Source organism: Staurois parvus, unplaced genomic scaffold, assembly GCF_062004578.1.
Source record: "Staurois parvus isolate SC_StPar_1 unplaced genomic scaffold, SC_StPar_1.0 ptg000655l, whole genome shotgun sequence".
In the NCBI taxonomy this organism is placed as follows: Eukaryota; Metazoa; Chordata; class Amphibia; order Anura; family Ranidae; genus Staurois; species Staurois parvus.
The window spans coordinates 454,283-473,265 of record NW_028318451.1 but is presented as its reverse complement, the minus strand read 5'-3'; the positions used below and the strand labels follow the sequence as shown (position 1 = coordinate 473,265).

The 18,983-nt window shown below is 48.0% G+C and overlaps 1 protein-coding gene across 4 annotated transcripts in view; it reads left to right on the top strand.

The window, feature by feature from the left end:
- The first annotated feature begins 644 nt into the window (after positions 1 to 644).
- The window catches only part of GALM (galactose mutarotase), a 106,485-nt gene continuing 88,146 nt past the window's right edge, over positions 645 to 18,983 (top strand). The window contains exons 1-2 of one of the 4 annotated variants that reach the window (XM_089694180.1): positions 645 to 695; positions 774 to 927. The gene's annotated coding sequence lies outside the window, so the exon portion shown is untranslated. Of the gene's footprint in view, positions 696 to 766; positions 928 to 18,983 lie in introns of those variants that run through there. The other 3 variants (XM_089694183.1, XM_089694182.1, XM_089694181.1) reach the window with 3 other exon arrangements.

Sequence of the window (18,983 nt, the reverse complement as noted above, 5' to 3'; positions counted from 1 at the left end):
AGGCTGCAGCACATAGAGGAATTGGGCCGTGCATTTCTCGGTTCCTTTATGTGCCACCCCTCCTATCCATCTCCTGCATGCCCTCCCCAGTCGCCCCCCTATCTCCTGCAGTGCTGCCGCTGGGTTCCCCCCTCCCTGCAGCTGTTTTGGGGAATCTGTCAGCATATTCTGTCCCCAATGCTGACAGTTCCCCGCCCACCACAGACACAGGGACTTAGATAAGGGAGGGTCAGGGGTGTTTAAACCCCCCCCCCCCCCCCGTGCACCCTGCTGTACATCAATGGAATGGTGTTCCTGCTGTGCTGCTTGCCGTGTGTTGCTGGCAGCAGAGCAGGGACCACATGCAGCTTATTCCTGGACTGGCCTCATCGCCTCAGCAGTGTTGAGCTGTCAACGGCATGTGTGCAGGGCAGGCACTCACCCTGTATTCACAGCCACGGCTCCCTGCCCACTAGGCGGGCCATGCTGTCAAGCTCGGGTTAGGCGGCCTGAGGGAGACTGACTTTGACACGAGGCAGCAGCAGAACACAGGGGAGCGGGAGCAGCCATCGTCTGTCCCGCCTACCGCTCTATTGCTATTGGCTCCTTGCAGTTCCTCTGCTTGGGGGAGGAGCTTTGGGGGAAGAGCTGGAGAGTGCTTGTCGCTTGCTCTGTATCTACCGGACTGGTGGTTGCTGCTTTCCTTTCCAGTCCAGGTGTGTCCCTCTTTCTCTTGTGTTCTTCTCAGGCTAGCTTACTACTGCTGGTGAATTTCTTCTGTTCCTTTATACTAGATAATTAGAGCCTGAGAGATTGTGTGGCTGTGGAAACTGGCAAAGTTGATGATTGAGTGTCCATTGCTGTTGGGTTAGGCCCTGTTCACATCTAGCGATTTGTGGGCAGAATCGCTGAGCTATGTCTGCAGTCAAAGACCATCTCCTGTAATAGGTAAGCAGTCTCTGACCATCTCCTGTAGTATGCCTTCCGTCTCTGACCATCTCCTGTGGTATGCCTTCCGTCTCTGACCATGTCCTGTAGTATGCCTGCAGTCTCTGACCATGTCCTGTAGTATGCCTGCAGTCTCTGACCATGTCCTGTAGTATGCCTGCAGTCTCTGACCATCTCCTGTAGTATGCCTGCAGTCTCTGACCATCTCCTGTAGTATGCCTGCAGTCTCTGACCATCTCCTGTAGTATGCCTGCAGTCTCTGACCATCTCCTGTAGTATGCCTGCAGTCTCTGACCATCTCCTGTAATAGGTAAGCAGTCTCTGGCCATCTCCTGTAGTATGCCTGCAGTCTCAGACCATCTCCTGTAGTATGCCTGCAGTCTCTGACCATCTCCTGTAGTATGCCTGCAGTCTCTGACCATCTCCTGTAGTATGCCTGCAGTCTCTGACCATCTCCTGTAGTATGCCTGCAGTCTCTGACCATCTCCTGTAGTATGCCTGCAGTCTCTGACCATCTCCTGTAGTATGCCTGCAGTCTCTGACCATCTCCTGTAGTAGGTTCTCAGTCTCTGACCATCTCCTGTAGTAGGTTCTCAGTCTCTGACCATCTCCTGTAGTAGGTTCTCAGTCTCTGGCCATCTCCTGTGGTATGCCTGCAGTCTCTGGCCATCTCCTGTGGTATGCCTGCAGTCTCTGGCCATCTCCTGTGGTATGCCTGCAGTCTCTGGCCATCTCCTGTGGTATGCCTGCAGTCTCTGGCCATCTCCTGTGGTATGCCTGCAGTCTCTGGCCATCTCCTGTGGTATGCCTGCAGTCTCTGGCCATCTCCTGTGGTATGCCTGCAGTCTCTGGCCATCTCCTGTGGTATGCCTGCAGTCTCTGGCCATCTCCTGTGGTATGCCTGCAGTCTCTGGCCATCTCCTGTGGTATGCCTGCAGTCTCTGGCCATCTCCTGTGCTATGCCTGCAGTCTCTGGCCATCTCCTGTGCTATGCCTGCAGTCTCTGGCCATCTCCTGTGCTATGCCTGCAGTCTCTGGCCATCTCCTGTGCTATGCCTGCAGTCTCTGGCCATCTCCTGTGCTATGCCTGCAGTCTCTGGCCATCTCCTGTGCTATGCCTGCAGTCTCTGGCCATCTCCTGTGCTATGCCTGCAGTCTCTGGCCATCTCCTGTGCTATGCCTGCAGTCTCTGGCCATCTCCTGTGCTATGCCTGCAGTCTCTGGCCATCTCCTGTGCTATGCCTGCAGTCTCTGGCCATCTCCTGTGCTATGCCTGCAGTCTCTGGCCATCTCCTGTGCTATGCCTGCAGTCTCTGGCCATCTCCTGTGCTATGCCTGCAGTCTCTGGCCATCTCCTGTGCTATGCCTGCAGTCTCTGGCCATCTCCTGTGCTATGCCTGCAGTCTCTGACCAATGTCCCTATCATGTCTGCAGTCTCTGACCATCTTCCGTAGCAGGTCCACAGTCCCTGACCATCTTCCGTAGCAGGTCCACAGTCCCTGACCATCTCCTGTAGCAGGTCCACAGTCCCTGACCATCTCCTGTAGCAGGTCCACAGTCCCTGACCATCTCCTGTAGCAGGTCCACAGTCCCTGACCATCTCCTGTAGCAGGTCCACAGTCCCTGACCATCTCCTGTAGCAGGTCCACAGTCCCTGACCATCTCCTGTAGCAGGTCCACAGTCCCTGACCATCTCCTGTAGCAGGTCCACAGTCCCTGACCATCTCCTGTAGCAGGTCCACAGTCCCTGACCATCTCCTGTAGCAGGTCCACAGTCCCTGACCATCTCCTGTAGCAGGTCCACAGTCCCTGACCATCTCCTGTAGCAGGTCCACAGTCCCTGACCATCTCCTGTAGCAGGTCCACAGTCCCTGACCATCTCCTGTAGCAGGTCCACAGTCCCTGACCATCTCCTGTAGCAGGTCCACAGTCCCTGACCATCTCCTGTAGCAGGTCCACAGTCCCTGACCATCTCCTGTAGCAGGTCCACAGTCCCTGACCATCTCCTGTAGCAGGTCCACAGTCCCTGACCATCTCCTGTAGCAGGTCCACAGTCCCTGACCATCTCCTGTAGCAGGTCCACAGTCCCTGACCATCTCCTGTAGCAGGTCCTCAGTCCCTGACCATCTCCTGTAGCAGGTCCTCAGTCCCTGACCATCTCCTGTAGCAGGTCCTCAGTCCCTGACCATCTCCTGTAGCAGGTCCTCAGTCCCTGACCATCTCCTGTAGCAGGTCCTCAGTCCCTGACCATCTCCTGTAGCAGGTCCTCAGTCCCTGACCATCTCCTGTAGCAGGTCCTCAGTCCCTGACCATCTCCTGTAGCAGGTCCTCAGTCCCTGACCATCTCCTGTAGCAGGTCCTCAGTCCCTGACCATCTCCTGTAGCAGGTCCTCAGTCCCTGACCATCTCCTGTAGCAGGTCCTCAGTCCCTGACCATCTCCTGTAGCAGGTCCTCAGTCCCTGACCATCTCCTGTAGCAGGTCCTCAGTCCCTGACCATCTCCAGTAGCAGGTCCTCAGTCCCTGACCATCTCCAGTAGCAGGTCCTCAGTCCCTGACCATCTCCAGTAGCAGGTCCTCAGTCCCTGACCATCTCCAGTAGCAGGTCCTCAGTCCCTGACCATCTCCAGTAGCAGGTCCTCAGTCCCTGACCATCTCCAGTAGCAGGTCCTCAGTCCCTGACCATCTCCAGTAGCAGGTCCTCAGTCCCTGACCATCTCCAGTAGCAGGTCCTCAGTCTCTGGTCATCTCCTGTAGTATGACTGCAGTCTCTGACCATCTTTCCTATCAAGTCTGCAGTCTGACCATCTCCCGTAGTAGGTCCGCAGTCTCTGACTATATCCTGTAGTAGTTAGAATTGCTTATAAATAGCCTACCCCAATGTAGTGGCCTTTGCAATGCTCAGATAAGGTAGCACAGTAAGGATGGCTTGGCTGTTATCGTTTCTTAGGCTGTGTTCACACATACTGCAGTGACTTGCGTTTTACTGCATTGAATGAACACAGGTCACTGCTAGGACACACAAAACAATTGTGTTCTGTGTGTCCTGTTCACACTGCAACACAGCCCGGAGGTACGGTGCCGTGAGCTGTGTTGAATTTTATTGCAGTGCACAGGATGGTGCCGCATATCACCACACAGCAGCGCAAAGCACCCTGTTGCTGTGCTGTGACATGAATGAAGAATGACTTTCATATTTCATTTAATTAAAACATATTTTACCTGTTACTGAACCCCCCAGAACAAAAACTTATCTACAGCCCTGCACAGACAGGAGAGGAGAGAGAAATCTGCCCCTCATCATGCCCTCTCCTCCTTCTTTCCCTCCTTCCTTCCTTCTTTCTTTCCCTCCTTCTTTCTTTCCCTCCTTCCCTCCTTCTTTCTTTCCCTCCTTCTTTCTTTCCCTCCTTCTTTCTTTCCCTCCTTCTTTCTTTCCCTCCTTCTTTCTTTCCCTCCTTCTTTCTTTCCCTCCTTCTTTCTTTCCCTCCTTCTTTCTTTCCCTCCTTCTTTCTTTCCCTCCTTCTTTCTTTCCCTCCTTCCTTCCTTCTTTCTTTCCCTCCTTCCTTCCTTCTTTCTTTCCCTCCTCCCTTCCTTCTTTCTTTCCCTCCTTCCTTCCTTCTTTCTTTCCCTCCTCCCTTCCTTCTTTCTTTCCCTCCTTCCTTCCTTCTTTCTTTCCCTCCTTCCTTCCTTCTTTCTTTCCCTCCTTCTTTCTTTCCCTCCTTCTTTCTTTCCCTCCTTCTTTCTTTCCCTCCTTCTTTCTTTCCCTCCTTCTTTCTTTCCCTCCTTCCTTCCTTCTTTCTTTCCCTCCTTCCTTCCTTCTTTCTTTCCCTCCTTCCTTCCTTCTTTCTTTCCCTCCTTCCTTCCTTCTTTCTTTCCCTCCTTCCTTCCTTCTTTCTTTCCCTCCTTCCTTCCTTCTTTCTTTCCCTCCTTCCTTCCTTCTTTCTTTCCCTCCTTCCTTCCTTCTTTCTTTCCCTCCTTCCTTCCTTCTTTCTTTCCCTCCTTCCTTCCTTCTTTCTTTCCCTCCTTCCTTCCTTCTTTCTTTCCCTCCTTCCTTCCTTCTTTCTTTCCCTCCTTCCTTCCTTCTTTCTTTCCCTCCTTCCTTCCTTCTTTCTTTCCCTCCTTCCTTCCTTCTTTCTTTCCCTCCTTCCTTCCTTCTTTCTTTCCCTCCTTCCCTCCTTCTTTCTTTCCCTCCTTCCCTCCTTCTTTCTTTCCCTCCTTCCCTCCTTCTTTCTTTCCCTCCTTCCCTCCTTCCTTCTTTCCCTCCTTCCTTCCTTCCTTCTTTCCCTCCTTCCTTCCTTCTTTCTTTCCCTCCTTCCTTCCTTCCTTCTTTCTTTCCCTCCTTCCTTCCTTCCTTCTTTCTTTCCCTCCTTCCTTCCTTCCTTCTTTCTTTCCCTCCTTCCTTCCTTCCTTCTTTCTTTCCCTCCTTCCTTCCTTCCTTCTTTCTTTCCCTCCTTCCTTCTTTCTTTCCCTCCTTCCTTCCTTCCTTCTTTCTTTCCCTCCTTCCTTCCTTCCTTCTTTCTTTCCCTCCTTCCTTCCTTCCTTCTTTCTTTCCCTCCTTCCTTCCTTCCTTCTTTCTTTCCCTCCTTCCTTCCTTCCTTCTTTCTTTCCCTCCTTCCTTCCTTCCTTCTTTCTTTCCCTCCTTCCTTCCTTCCTTCTTTCTTTCCCTCCTTCCTTCCTTCCTTCCTTCTTTCCCTCCTTCCTTCCTTCCTTCCTTCCTTCTTTCCCTCCTTCCTTCCTTCCTTCCTTCCTTCCTTCTTTCCCTCCTTCCTTCCTTCCTTCCTTGCTTCTTTCCCTCCTTCCTTCCTTCCTTCTTTCCCTCCTTCCTTCCTTCTTTCTTTCCCTCCTTCCTTCCTTCTTTCTTTCCCTCCTTCCTTCCTTCTTTCTTTCTTTCCCTCCTTCCTTCTTCTTTCTTTCCCTCCTTCCTTCCTCCCTTCTTTCTTTCCTCCCTTCCTTTCTAAAAAAAAATGTAAACAAAGAATAAATTATAAAATAAAAAAAAAATTAAATAACCATAAAAACCTACAGACTCTAGTGGCAGAACTACCAGGGTCGCAAAGGTCGCTCTTGTGACTGGGCCCTGGCGTTCCGCCACAGGGCTCCTAGGAAAGGGTGCCCGGGCTTGTCCCAGTCCAGGCTTGATTTCCTGAAATTTTTTTGTACTTATGCATAAATCCTCTATAGCTTTAAAATGAAAAGGATGAAAGATCCCACTATGTGTTTATAAAAAATGTAATTTCGAAAAAATTGAAAGGCGAGAAGAATTCAAGTTGGAGATGTGTTCACTTATTCTTCTTTTCAGAAGACAGATGGTACATCCCACATACTGTATATGATACGCATTTTAATTAAACATACAAAGATGTGTACATTACAATTTGCATGCGGTTGCAAATGTGTCAATTGAAACTCCTCTCTTATCCAGCAAAAGAGACAGCACCCACAATTTCCTGCCCCCACACCTGTAAGAAACCATAGTACTATGTAGGTTTTGCTGTTCTAATCTAATGGAATTTAAATAAACAGATTGAGTAAAAGAATATTTCTGAAAGAAGAAGCATTCTGGCTGAAAAATGTAAATTCTCCTGACAGACCACTATGGACGCCAACATTGGAGTATAAAACAAATATTTTTTATATAAAATTTTATTTACAATTATGTGATTTTTCTATGCTAGTCAGAGAATACAAATTGCAGCCATCCAGACATAATTTTTTTTTTTTTAGAGGGATTAGATAACATTTTTATATATTCTTAAGGCTGAATACTTGGTCAACCAACAATGTAATCATGGGAGAGAAATCTCTCCACCTCAGCTTCCAAATGTTATATGTTGTCAATTCCTACCAGTTCCCCACCAGTATAGTCCTGAAAGTTCAAGGTGAAATGCAAGTATGTACATTGTAATTTAAATAATTTGGTAATTATTCTAAATCTTCTTATAGAATAAGTTCATCTTTTAATAAAAAATAATAAATGCACATTTTTTGTAGGTAAAAAAATGTGCATTTATTATTTTTTGCTTGTGGAACCTCTAAAGCATTGCATCAGCGGTCAGCAGATTGCTAGTGCCATGCAGGTCTCCCCCTGACCTGTCAGTATATCTGTTTGCTCATACATCCCGTACGGGGGAGCAGATACTTACTCACAGGAAGACTCAATGAACTACCACGGTGCTCCACAATGCCATGATAGTTCAATGACCACTACAAGCCGACAGCCGCAAAGGCTGTCGGAACATGTAGTGTTCTCATTCACAGAATACTGTGAATGAGTGACGTGGCCAGGTGGGCAGAGCCCCGTTAAGCTACATTTTTTTAAAATTGTGCAAGCTAGTGAGGGGGGAGAAGGTCCCCGCTAGCTGTCACAATGGGGATTGGGGGGGGTGCAGGGGCCAGTTCCATCATAATATGCTACTTGTTATGCCTTGACATGTAACATGTTACAAAAGGTGAACTTCTACTTTAACCACTTACCCTCCAGAGGATTTACCCCCCCTTCCTGACCAAGCCATTTTTTGCGATGCATTATTTTAACTGACAATTGCGAGATCATGCAACGCTGTACATGAATGAAATTTATCTCCTTTTTGTTCCACAAGTAGAGCTTTCTTTTGGTGGTATTTGATCACCTCTGCTTTTTTTTTTTTTTTTTTTTTTTTTTTTACATTTTTGCACTATAAACAAAAAAACACTGCCAATTTTGAATTAAAAAAACTATTTTTGACTTTTTCCTATAAAACATATCTAAAAAAATTTAAATTTCGTCATAAATTTAGGCCAAAATGTAGTTGGTTTACGTGAATGTTATAGCGTCTACAAATGGTTGTATATATACTGGAAATTTTTTTTTTTTATATTATACTAGTAATGGAAGCGATCAGCGATTTATAGCGGGACTGCGGCAGGCATTCTGATACTGGGTGGAAACTGACTGTCATGGTATATGGGCCCTGCCAATCATTAATTTCTGCTTAAACCTCTCATTAATTCCTTGTGCCAAACGTCCCCAAATTTAATTACTGTATGTCCTCCCTGTCATCCAGCCAAATCAATGTATTTCCTCCACTGTCATCCGGCTTTATGTTCCCAAATTCAATTAATGCCTTTCCTCCCCTGCAATAATGCATTCCAACCCAAACTCCGTTAGACAATTCCCTCTCTGTCATGTGTGTATTCTGTTGTGTATTCTAGCCCAAACTTCCTTAACAATTTCCTCTCTGTGTGTGTATTCTGGCCAAACTTCCTTAGCCACTTCCCCCTTTCAGGATGACCGGCCCCCTGCTGTTTCTCGTTCTGCCTCGGCTCTTTAAAGCTGAGCTTCATTGCTGAGCAACAAGGCCCGCCACCCACGGCCCGCCCCTGGTTGCCAGGGCGACCGGGAAGCGTCCTACACCGGTTTAATAGACTGGTGCTGGGCTCTTCCCGATCATTCTTCTCAGCTGTGCAGCCATCGAGGGAGCCCGGCTGCGGCGGGACCCTTGTGGCTAGACTCTGCCAAGACCCCCAGCCAAGGGGGAGACCGCACCAAAGCCCTGCCTGAGACCCCAGTCGAGGTAGGAGATTGCCTGCCAGTTGCCTGAGACCCCAGTCGAGGGGGGAGATTGCCTGCCAGCCTAAAGGGAGAGACCACTCGCCTATTCCGTACCCCAACAGATACCTGTGTCCTACTTTCCTATCCCTGGGAGACCAGGCACTCTGTCGGATCCGTGAGCATATGCTTTCCCCTGTTTTACTTGAACTGTTCCTGTGCTGACCCTCCATCCCCCCCTGTTGGATTAAAATCTGCTACAGAGACTTTTCCTTTGCCCTTGGTACCGGACTACAAGTGTTTTAACCCTTTCTTGCTGTCCCTCTATTGGCAAGGTCGCCCTCCCTGCAATCCCCCCATTGAGTGACTGTCATTTTTTGTCTCAATAAAGCTTTGTGCGTTTGCCATCTGCTCTGTGTGTTCTGTCCTGCCTACCCTCTGTCACATACTGGTTGGCAGCGGTGGGATCAGAACACTAAGGAGATGGCAGACAGCGAAAGCCAGCTGATGATGGAACAGGCCTGGCCCAGCGAATACAGAAAGTGGACTATATCGTGTCTGCAAGAAAGGGCAGAGGAGCTGTCCCCTACCTGGAGGGGCCTAGCCAAAGATGATCTGGTCACAGCCATTGAGGAAGCTGACCCCCAAGACGCCTCAGCAAGGGAGGAGAGCAGACCAACCCCAGCCTCCCCATAACGCCATAACCCAGGGCCCAAACGCTCCTGGCTTACTCGGGCGGAGGAAGAGATGGCCCTCCTGGGGCCAGACGCTACAGTAGAGGACAAGCGAGAGGCTATCCGGAGGGCGCACGAAAGAGAGAGCCAAGGGAGTCACCATGAACTAAGTTGTCCTTCCAGCCCCAGGACCGCGGGTTACCCCCCTCCCCGAGTCAGCCGCAAGGACTTTAAACCCTTCAACGAAGCCACCGGGGATGTGGAGGGGTTCTTTCAGGACTTTGAGCAGCAGTGCCAGGTCATGGAGGTGCCAAGCACGGATTAGATACGGCACCTCATGGGTCTGCTAGAAGGGGGTGCAGCCACAGTTTACCGCACTCTGGATTACTTGGAGAGCCGAGATTACACCCGGGTCAAACAGACTGGAGTATTACGCGGTGACCCCAGGAGCGCTTCGGGCATGCTTCCGTGACCTTCCCTGCCATGCTGAGCCGTCCTATCGAATGTATGCACACAAGATGTCGCAGTACTGTCGGCGGTGGCTAGAAGGGAAGCAGGCCCACACCGCAGAAGAAATCATTCAGGCCTTCCTGAAGGAGCAACCCCGGGGGCTACCTACCCCGCCCAGAAGCAGGCCGTGCAGGTGGACGGACACCCCGTCACCAGTTTTCGAGATACGGGGGCCTTCTTGACCATCGCCGACCCCCGAGTGATCCGGCCGGAAGCCATCCAACCCGGCCCTGGATTCGCCATCGAGCTGGCAGGAGGATCCAGACATCATATCCCCAGGGCATCCGTACACCTCGACTATGGATTCAGGGAGAAACAGTGCCAGATCGGCGTAATGGGCGGCCTCCCGGCGGATGTTCTGCTCGGAAATGACCTAGGGGAGCTGCGATGCCAGTACGTCAGGACGGTGACCCGGAGCCAAGTAGGTCGAGGTTCTCCTACAGACGAAACTACCACGAGACTTTCCCCCAGCATGGACTTGGTGAGTAACCACCCACCTGACCCAGACATTTCCCGGTCCCAGGTCAGGGAAAACCTTTTAAGAGGGAGGTAGCCACAGACCCCACCTTGACCAAGTTTAGGGCCCAGGCCACAGCAGGGCGGCAGGAGGGGGGTGGAGACTGGCTTTGGGGGGAGCAGGGGCTGTTGTACTGCCAGGCAGGCCCAAGCCGTCTGGGACAACCCCCTGCTATCTCCAAACAACTGGTAGTGCCTAGACGGTTCAGGTTCCCGCTACTCCAGATAGCCCATTACATTCCGGTAGCCGGCCACCTGGGTAAGAGGAGAACAGAACAGCGGCTGACCCAAGCCTTCTACTGGCCAGGCATCTCCCAGGCCGTCGCCCACTTCTGTCAAACCTGTGACACCTGTCAGAGGAAGGGACGCCCAGGGGACCACCCCAAGGCCCCGCTCCGCCCCTTACCCATCATTGAGGAGACCTTTCAGCGGGTAGCTGTAGATATCCTGGGACCCCTGGCCCGCCCCAGTAAGTCTGGGAAGCGGTACATCCTCACAGTGGTGGATTACGCCACCCGCTACCCAGAGGCTGTCCCCTTGTCCAGCATCTCTGCCCCTAAGGTGGCCGAGGCCCTAGTCACAGTTTTTTTCCGGGTGGGTTTCCCCAGCGAGATCTTGACCGACCAGGGTACCCAGTTCATGTCCGATGTGGTCCAATCCCTCTGGCGCACGTATGGGGTACGGGCGATCCGGACCACTCCCTATCACCCCCAAACCAATAGCCTCTGCGAGTGCTTCATTAGAACACTGAAGAGCATGCTGCGGTCCTTCGTTGATGGGGAGGCAGACTGGGAGAAGCTCCTCACTCACCTGCTGTTTGCATACCGGGAGGTACCTCAAGAGTCAACAGGGTTTTCCCCATTTGAACTCCTGTACGGGAGGAAGGTCCGCGGTCCCCTATCCCTGCTCCGGGAGCATTGGGAAGGGCAGATAGAGGACACAGATACCCCCGTCGTCCCCTACGTCCTCGAGCTGCGGGAGCGACTGACCCGCCATGGCCCGCGGCCACCTCCGGGCGGCCCAGATGCGCCAGAAGGTGTGGTACGACTGCAAGGCACGCAGTCGCGAGTTCACTGCAGGGCAGCAGGTGCTCAAGATAGTCCCCAACCCCCAGAACAAGCTCCAGCACACCTGGGAAGGACCCTACAAGGTCCTTCGCAAGTTAGACGAAACTAGTTAGGTCATTAGTCTTGACGCCCGCGACCGCCAGCAGCGCACGGTTCACATCAATATGTTGAAAGAGTACCATGACCGGACTCTGTCCGTGCTAGCCGTCTGCCCTGCCTCCAAAGGCGTAGCGGATGAGGGAGCCCTGCCCGATCTCCTACAAGCCACCAAGGTCACCACCCCCCTAGATCAGATCCCCCATGGGGGCTCGGCAGATCCCCCATGGGGGCTCGGCAGAGCCCCCCACCAGACGGCCCAGATGCGGACCGGGCCGTCCCCTTTTCGGCCACCCCGGGCCGCATCGGATTAGCCCTCCACCATGTGGAGACCCAGTCAGAAGCACATCCAGCAGGCCCCATACCGAGTCCCTGAATCAGTGAAAGCAGCCATCCGGGCAGAGCTCTCAGAGATGCTCCAGCTGGGCATCATCCGACCCTCCCGCAGTCCCTGGGCCTCCCCGGTGGTGCTTGTTCTGAAGAAGGATGGGAGCACCCGCTTTTGCGTGGACTACCGGAGGTTGAATGACTACACCGTCAGTGACGCCTACCCCATGCTCCGCATAGACGACCTGCTGGACCGTCTAGCCGGGGACCGATACATTAGCACCCTAGATCTCAGCAAGGGCTACTGGCAAATCGCCCTCACAAAGGAGGGCATTGAGCGCTCCACCTTCATTACCCCGTTCGGCCTGTACGAGTTCCTAGTCATGCCCTTTGGAATGAAAAACGTCCCCTCTACCTTCCAATGGGTCGTGGACCAGCTACTAGAGGGATGCCACGAGTTCATGTGCGCCTACCTAGATGACATAGCCATCTTCAGCGACACATGGGAGGAGCACCTGCCCCACGTGGGGGCCATCCTGGACCGTATCTGCGGGGCCGGACTGACAGTGAGACCAGACAAATGCCAGTTGGGAATGGCTAAGGTACAGTACCTCGGGCACAGAGTGGGGGGGGGACACTGAAACCTGAGCCAGCGAAGGTCCAAGCCATTTATGAGTGGCCCACCCCCCAGACCAAGAAGCAAGTGATGGCATTTCTCGGTTATAAATTTAGGCCAAAATGTATTCTGCTACATGTTTTTGGTTAAAAAAATCCCAATAAGTGTATATTTATTGCTTTTTGTGAAAGTTATAGCGTCTACAAACTATGGTATAGATAATGGAATTTGCACAGCTTTTAAATTTTTTTGCTATACAGCGCTGCGCTAGTTTAACGGACAATTGCGCGGTCATGCAATAGGGTACATAAATGAAATTTATGTCCTTTTTGTAACACAAATAGAGCATTCTTTTGGTGGTATTTGATCACCTGTGCACTTTTTATTTTTGGCGCTATAACCAGAAAAATTTTGAAGAGAATTTTTTTTTCAAAACAATATTTTCTCATTTTGGTTATAAAAAATATCTAAAAAAACTAAAATTCTGTCATAAATTTAGGCCAAAATGTATTCTGCTACATGTTTTTGGTTAAAAAAATCCCAATAAGTGTATATTGATTGCTTTTTGTGAAAGTTATAGCGTCTACAAACTATGGTATAGATAATGGAATTTACATAGCTTTTACTTTCTGCCTGCCCATCACATTTCTTGAGGTGCTAAAATACCAGAATAGTACAAACACCCTCAAATGACCCCTTTTTGGAAAGTAGGCACCCTAAGCTATCTGCTGAGAGGCATATTAAGTCCATGGAAGATTTATTTTTTTCCCCAAGTTTCTGGAAAATGACAAAAACTTTTTTTTTTTTTTTACACAAAGTTTTCATTTAAATGATTTATTTCTCTCACAAGCCATGGGTATATGTGGAATTACACCCCAAAATACATTCTGCTACTTCTACTGAGTATGGGGATACCACATGTGTGAGACTTTTTGAGACCCTAGCCACATACAGGAGCCTGAAATCCAATGACCACTTTGAAAGCCTGAAGGTGCGTAACTTCCTCATTACACTTCCTCACTACCTATCACAGTTTCGAAGGCCCTGACATGCCAGGATAGCACCAAACCCCCCTAAATGACCCCTTCCTGGAAAGTAGACACCTTAAGGAATTTAAAAAGAGGCATGTTGAGTATTTTGCAGATCTCATTTTTTCTCACAAGGTTTTGAAATATAAAAAAAGAATAGAAAAAATGTTTTTGTTTTTTTTCTTCATTTTCCAAACATTTGTGGGAACAAATGAGATCTGCAAAATACTTACTGTGCTTTTTTTTATCAAATTCCTTGGGGTGTCTACTTTCCAAAAAGGGGTCATTTGGGGGGGTTACGTGCTATCCTGGCATTTCAGGGCCTCCGAAACTGTGATAGGTAGTCCGGAAGTGTAATGAGGAAATAAAGCCCTTTAAAAGCCTGAAGGTGCTTATTGGATTTTGGGGTCCTGTGCTTGGCTAGACTGCCAAAATGTCTCTCACATGTGGTACCCCCATACTAGGGAGAAGTAGCAGAATGTATTTTGGGGAGTAATTCCACATATACCCATGGCATGTGTGAGCAGTAAATCATTTAAATGACAATTTTGTGTAAAAAAAAAAACAAAAAAACTTGTGGTAAAAAAATATATTCTTCTATTAATTCAACATGCCTCTCAGCAAATAGTTTGGGGTGTCTACTTTCCAAAAAGGGGTCATTTTGGGGGGTGGGGGCATTCTATGCCCAGCATTAGTCGTTTATGCCACACATCACTCACTCTTCTAACCACCTGAAGACCAAGCCTTTTCTGACACTTTTTGTTCACTTGAAAAAAAATCAGTATTTTTTGCTAGGAAATTAATTTTAACCCCCAAACATTATATATTTTTTTAAAGCAGACACCCTAGTGAATAAAATGGTGGGTACTACAGTTTTTTATGGCACATAGTACTCGTGCAGCGATTTTTCAAATGCAAATTTGTTTAAAAAAATACACTTTTTTTATTTTAATGCACAAAAACACAATATTTTGGCCAATTATTTTGTAAAATATAAAAGATAATGGTATGCCGAGTAAATAGATACCAAACATGACATGCTTTAAAACTGCGCATGCCCCGTGCGATGGCGACAAACTGCAAACTTTTTTAATATCCATAGGCAACGCTTTAAAAGCTACCATTTTAGATTTACAGAGGAGGTTTAGTGTTAGAATTACTGCCCTTGATCTGACGTTCACGGCAATACCTCACATGCATGGTGCAACCGCTGTTTACATACCGGCACAGGGTCAAGGCTTGTGCGCACGGGAGGGGCGATTTTTTTTTTTTGATATTTTGATTATTTTTTATTCTTACATTGATACCTTTTTTTTTTTTCATTTTCTTTTTTTTTTTTTATCACTTTTAATGCTAGAACAGGGAATGCAAATATCCCCTATAACTTCAATGGGCATTGTCATATATTCTTTTTTTGAGAAATCTGGGGTCTATCAGGCTCTAGATATCTCCTCTGCCCTTACATTATCTAATCAAACCAAAATCGGTGTGATCAGATGCTTTCCCAATTTACAAATGGCGCTGTTTATATCCTGTGAAACTATAGTGATGAAATGCTTGCAGCTTCCGAACTCTTAGACTATAGAGATGATTGGCACCACTCTGGTCTCCAATCAGCTCTATGGTCAGCTGGCAGAAACACCGGCTGCATTCTCAGGTTCCCCCGATGGCACGAGACTGCCCTGGAAGGCAGCGGGGGAGGGGGGGCATCATCTCCCGCTGCTTGTAAAAGCAATCCTGCAGCTAATTAGCCACTAGGATTGCTTTTACATGAAAGCCGATCGCTGGCTGAAAAAAACGACACCAGGATGATGCCTGCAGCTGTAGGCATCATCCTGGTATAACCATTCAAATTCCAGTGATGTACCAGTACGTCGCTGGTCCTTGTTGGGTATATATACTATGTTTTTGGTTTTTTTTTGTATGCAGCCTGTGGACTGAATGACAAAAATGAGAAGAAATCTCTGCCAGAAAAAGTGTGTGGTATGCCCACCATTAGAATATACCGCCCTGCATTTACCCACTTCTAATGGTGGGCACACATTAGGTCACACTTTGCCACAAGCACCAGTTCCAAGACTGAACAAATGTCTAAATAGTGGCACGCTTGAATAAAAATTGTCCAGGTATAAGTGGTACCCCATATGGAAAAAGGATGACACCAAGTCCCAAGCTATCTTGCCACTGCTCCCCATGTAGTCTGGGCATCCGGGGGGGGCTCCTCGTGACTATATTTTCCCTCGTAAATCCAAAACTTTTATATGTATAGCCTGTTGTCCTCTCACAGGTCTTCTACATCTTGACCCCATATCTGGCACGCTTGCAGGGGAGAAATTGTATGAATGCAAGGCGGCCAGAAAAATTAATGAGGGACTCATCAATGCAGATGTTTTGCTGGGGAGTATAGACATCTGCAAATTTTTGGTTAAGGTGATTTGTGAGGGGCTGAATTTTGTGGAGCCGGTCAAATTCAGGGTTACGCCAAGGATGACAGAGTGTATTGTCGTTGAAATGCATAAAACACATTATACTCTCATATCTATGCCTGGCCATGGCAGCAGAGAACACGGGCATATAATGAATCGGGTCTGGGGACCAATACAACCGCAATTCATTTCTTTTAGTAATGCCCATGTTGAGGGTTAGACCCAAAAAAATGTAAATTCGAAAACCGTAATGAGTTTCCAAGCGACTGGTCTGTCAAGGTTTGAATTTGGGTTGGTGGCAATAAACTGCTTTGATCCACAATCAACGCATACAGATATTCTGTTTAAAAACAGCTCCAAAAATCAAGGAAGTATGTGAAAGACCAAGATGTACTAGACCGCTGGTACTCGCCAGTTTACCAAAAGGTAGAGCGGCACTAGTACTGGCACCCTGCTGCATATGAGAGTCATCAAAATTTACCGGCAAGTGCTAACAGAGATCAGGCCTGATTCTGCGAACACTGCGGTTTTGTGTGCAATGTATCAAGTGACAGTGACCTACTACTCTGCACTTGCTGGGGGAGAAAGGGGGGGGGGTAAGCGTAGGGGCTAAACGCAGGTGCCGGGGCTGATCCCGCTAATGCTGCGTTTTTGGGGACACTATACTAATGTGAACGCTGGTATAGTGATGATCTGATCAAAGATATTGACCCGTTCAGACACTATACTAGCAATGGAGGTTTATTGTACATGAGCGTGCTCCTTACAATCAAGGGGTCAAATGTGATGACTGGTGTACTGACGGGCAATCTGACGCTATCTGTGAGAGGCGTGAAAACCACAGGAGCACGAATCGTGTGTGTGTGTATATATATATATATATATATATATACAGTTGTGGCCAAAATTATTCAACCCCCAATGCTGTAAAGGGGTTTAGGGACTATAGTGTACATTTGGAATTGTATTCAGAATCAAATCCTACAAGGACGTTGTAACTACCCAAATGCAACTAAAATGACATCAATTGTTTATGTAATACAGTAGTAAATGGTTCTTATGTGGTTTCTTCATTGCCACAATTATTCAACCCCTTAAAGACTACCACTCTGAAGAACAGAGGTTCATACAGGTGCTTTCCATCAGGTATTGAAAACACCTGTGGATGTCACCGAGCAGCAATCAAGCATAATAAGCACCAATTAGGCAGCTTTAAAATGACTGTGATACTCAGCTCCTTCTAGACATTTACTGGTGTGGTTACAAACATGGTGAAGGCAAGAGAATGGTCCAGGAAGACAAGAGAAGAGGTGATTTCTCTTCACAGGAAGGGCAATGGCTATAAGAAGATTGCAAAGATGTTAAACATACCAAGAGACACCTTAGGAAGCATCATTCGCAAATTCAAGGCAAAGGGCACTGTTGAAACGCTACCTGGTCGTGGCAGAAAGAAGATGCTGACTTCGACTGCTGTGCGCTACCTGAAGCGTAGAGTGGAGAGAAGTCCCCGTGTGACTGCTGAGGAACTGAGAAAAGATTTGTCAGATGTGGGTACAGAAGTTTCAGCCCAGACAATAAGACGCACACTGCGTAATGAAGGCCTCCGTGCCAGAACTCCCAGGCGTACCCCCTTGCTGTCTCCAAAGAATAAGAAGAGTCGACTGCAGTATGCCAAAAGCCATGTGGACAAACCACAAAAGTTGTGGGATAGTGTTCTGTGGACTGATGAAACAAAATTAGAACTGTTTGGGCCCATGGATCAACGCTATGTTTGGAGGAGGAAGAACAAGGCCTATGATGAAAAGAACACCTTGCCTACTGTGAAGCATGGTGGAGGGTCAATCATGCTTTGGGGCTGTTTTGCTTCTGCAGGTACAGGGAAGCTTCAGCGTGTGCAAGGTACCATGAATTCTCTTCAGTACCAGGAGATATTGGATGGAAACGTGATGCAGTCCGTCACACACCTGAGGCTTGGGAGACGTTGGACCTTTCAACAGGACAATGATCCCAAGCATACCTCCAAGTCCACTAGAGCATGGTTGCAGAGGAAAGGCTGGAACATTTTGGAGTGGCCATCGCAGTCACCAGACTTAAATCCGATTGAGAACCTCTGGTGGGACTTAAAGAAAGCAGTTGCAGTGCGCAAGCCTAAGAATGTGACTGAACTGGAGGCCTTTGCCCATGAAGAATGGGCGAAGATACCCGTAGATCGCTGCAAGACACTTGTGTCAAGCTATGCTTCACGTTTAAAAGCTGTTATAACTGTAAAAGGATGCTGTACTAAGTACTAAGATTGAATGTCACTTGGGGGTTGAATAAAACTGATAATGCTGTGAGCACAGAAAAGACATTTGTGGTTATTTCATTATAACTGTTATGTTATATTTGTCTGACCTACAAGTGCCTCTTTAATGTAAATGTAAGCAAGATGACTGAATGATCAAAAGCAATGTCAAACTGGCCAAAACACTCAATTTCAGTGGGGGTTGAATAATTTTGGCCACAACTGTATATATAGTGATTGCGTACCCATGCCGCCCTGTAGTAGTATTTCTGCTATAGGGCGGTCAGGACGCAGTTACAGAAGCGGTTTGTGTTACGTCGCTGCGTTACTTTAACTGACAATTGCGCGGTCATGCAACACTGCACCCAAATTAAATTTACATCCTTTTTTCCCACAAATTGAGCTTTCTTTCGGTGGTATTTGATCACCTGTGCGGTTTTTTATTTTTTGCGCTATTAAGAAAAAAACTATATTTTGGACTTTTTGCTATAAAACATGTCCAGTAAAAAAAATGTAAAAATCAAATTTAGTCATAAATTTCTGCTAAAATGTATTCTGTGACATGTCTTTGCTAAAAAAAAATCCCAATACATGTAAATTGGTTTACGTGAAAGTTATAGCATCTACAAATGGCGGGAAAGATACTGGGATTTTTTTTTTTAATATACTAATAATGCGGCGATCAGCGACTTATGGCGGTGAGCAGCAATTTATGACAGTGATCAGCGACTTATGGCGGGACTGCGGCAGACATTTTGACACTGGGGGGAACTGACTTGGGGTCACTGACATCCCCAGTGACACCAATACAGTGATCAGTGCGAAAAAAAAACACTGACACTGTACTAATGGCACTGGGGAGGAAGGGGTTAACTTTTATTGGGTAATGAAAGGGTTAACTGTGTGAGGGGAGTGTTTTACTAGGGGGCGGGGGTGTGTACTACACAGGAACACGCTGATCCCGAGAGAGAAAGTCTTCTCTCAG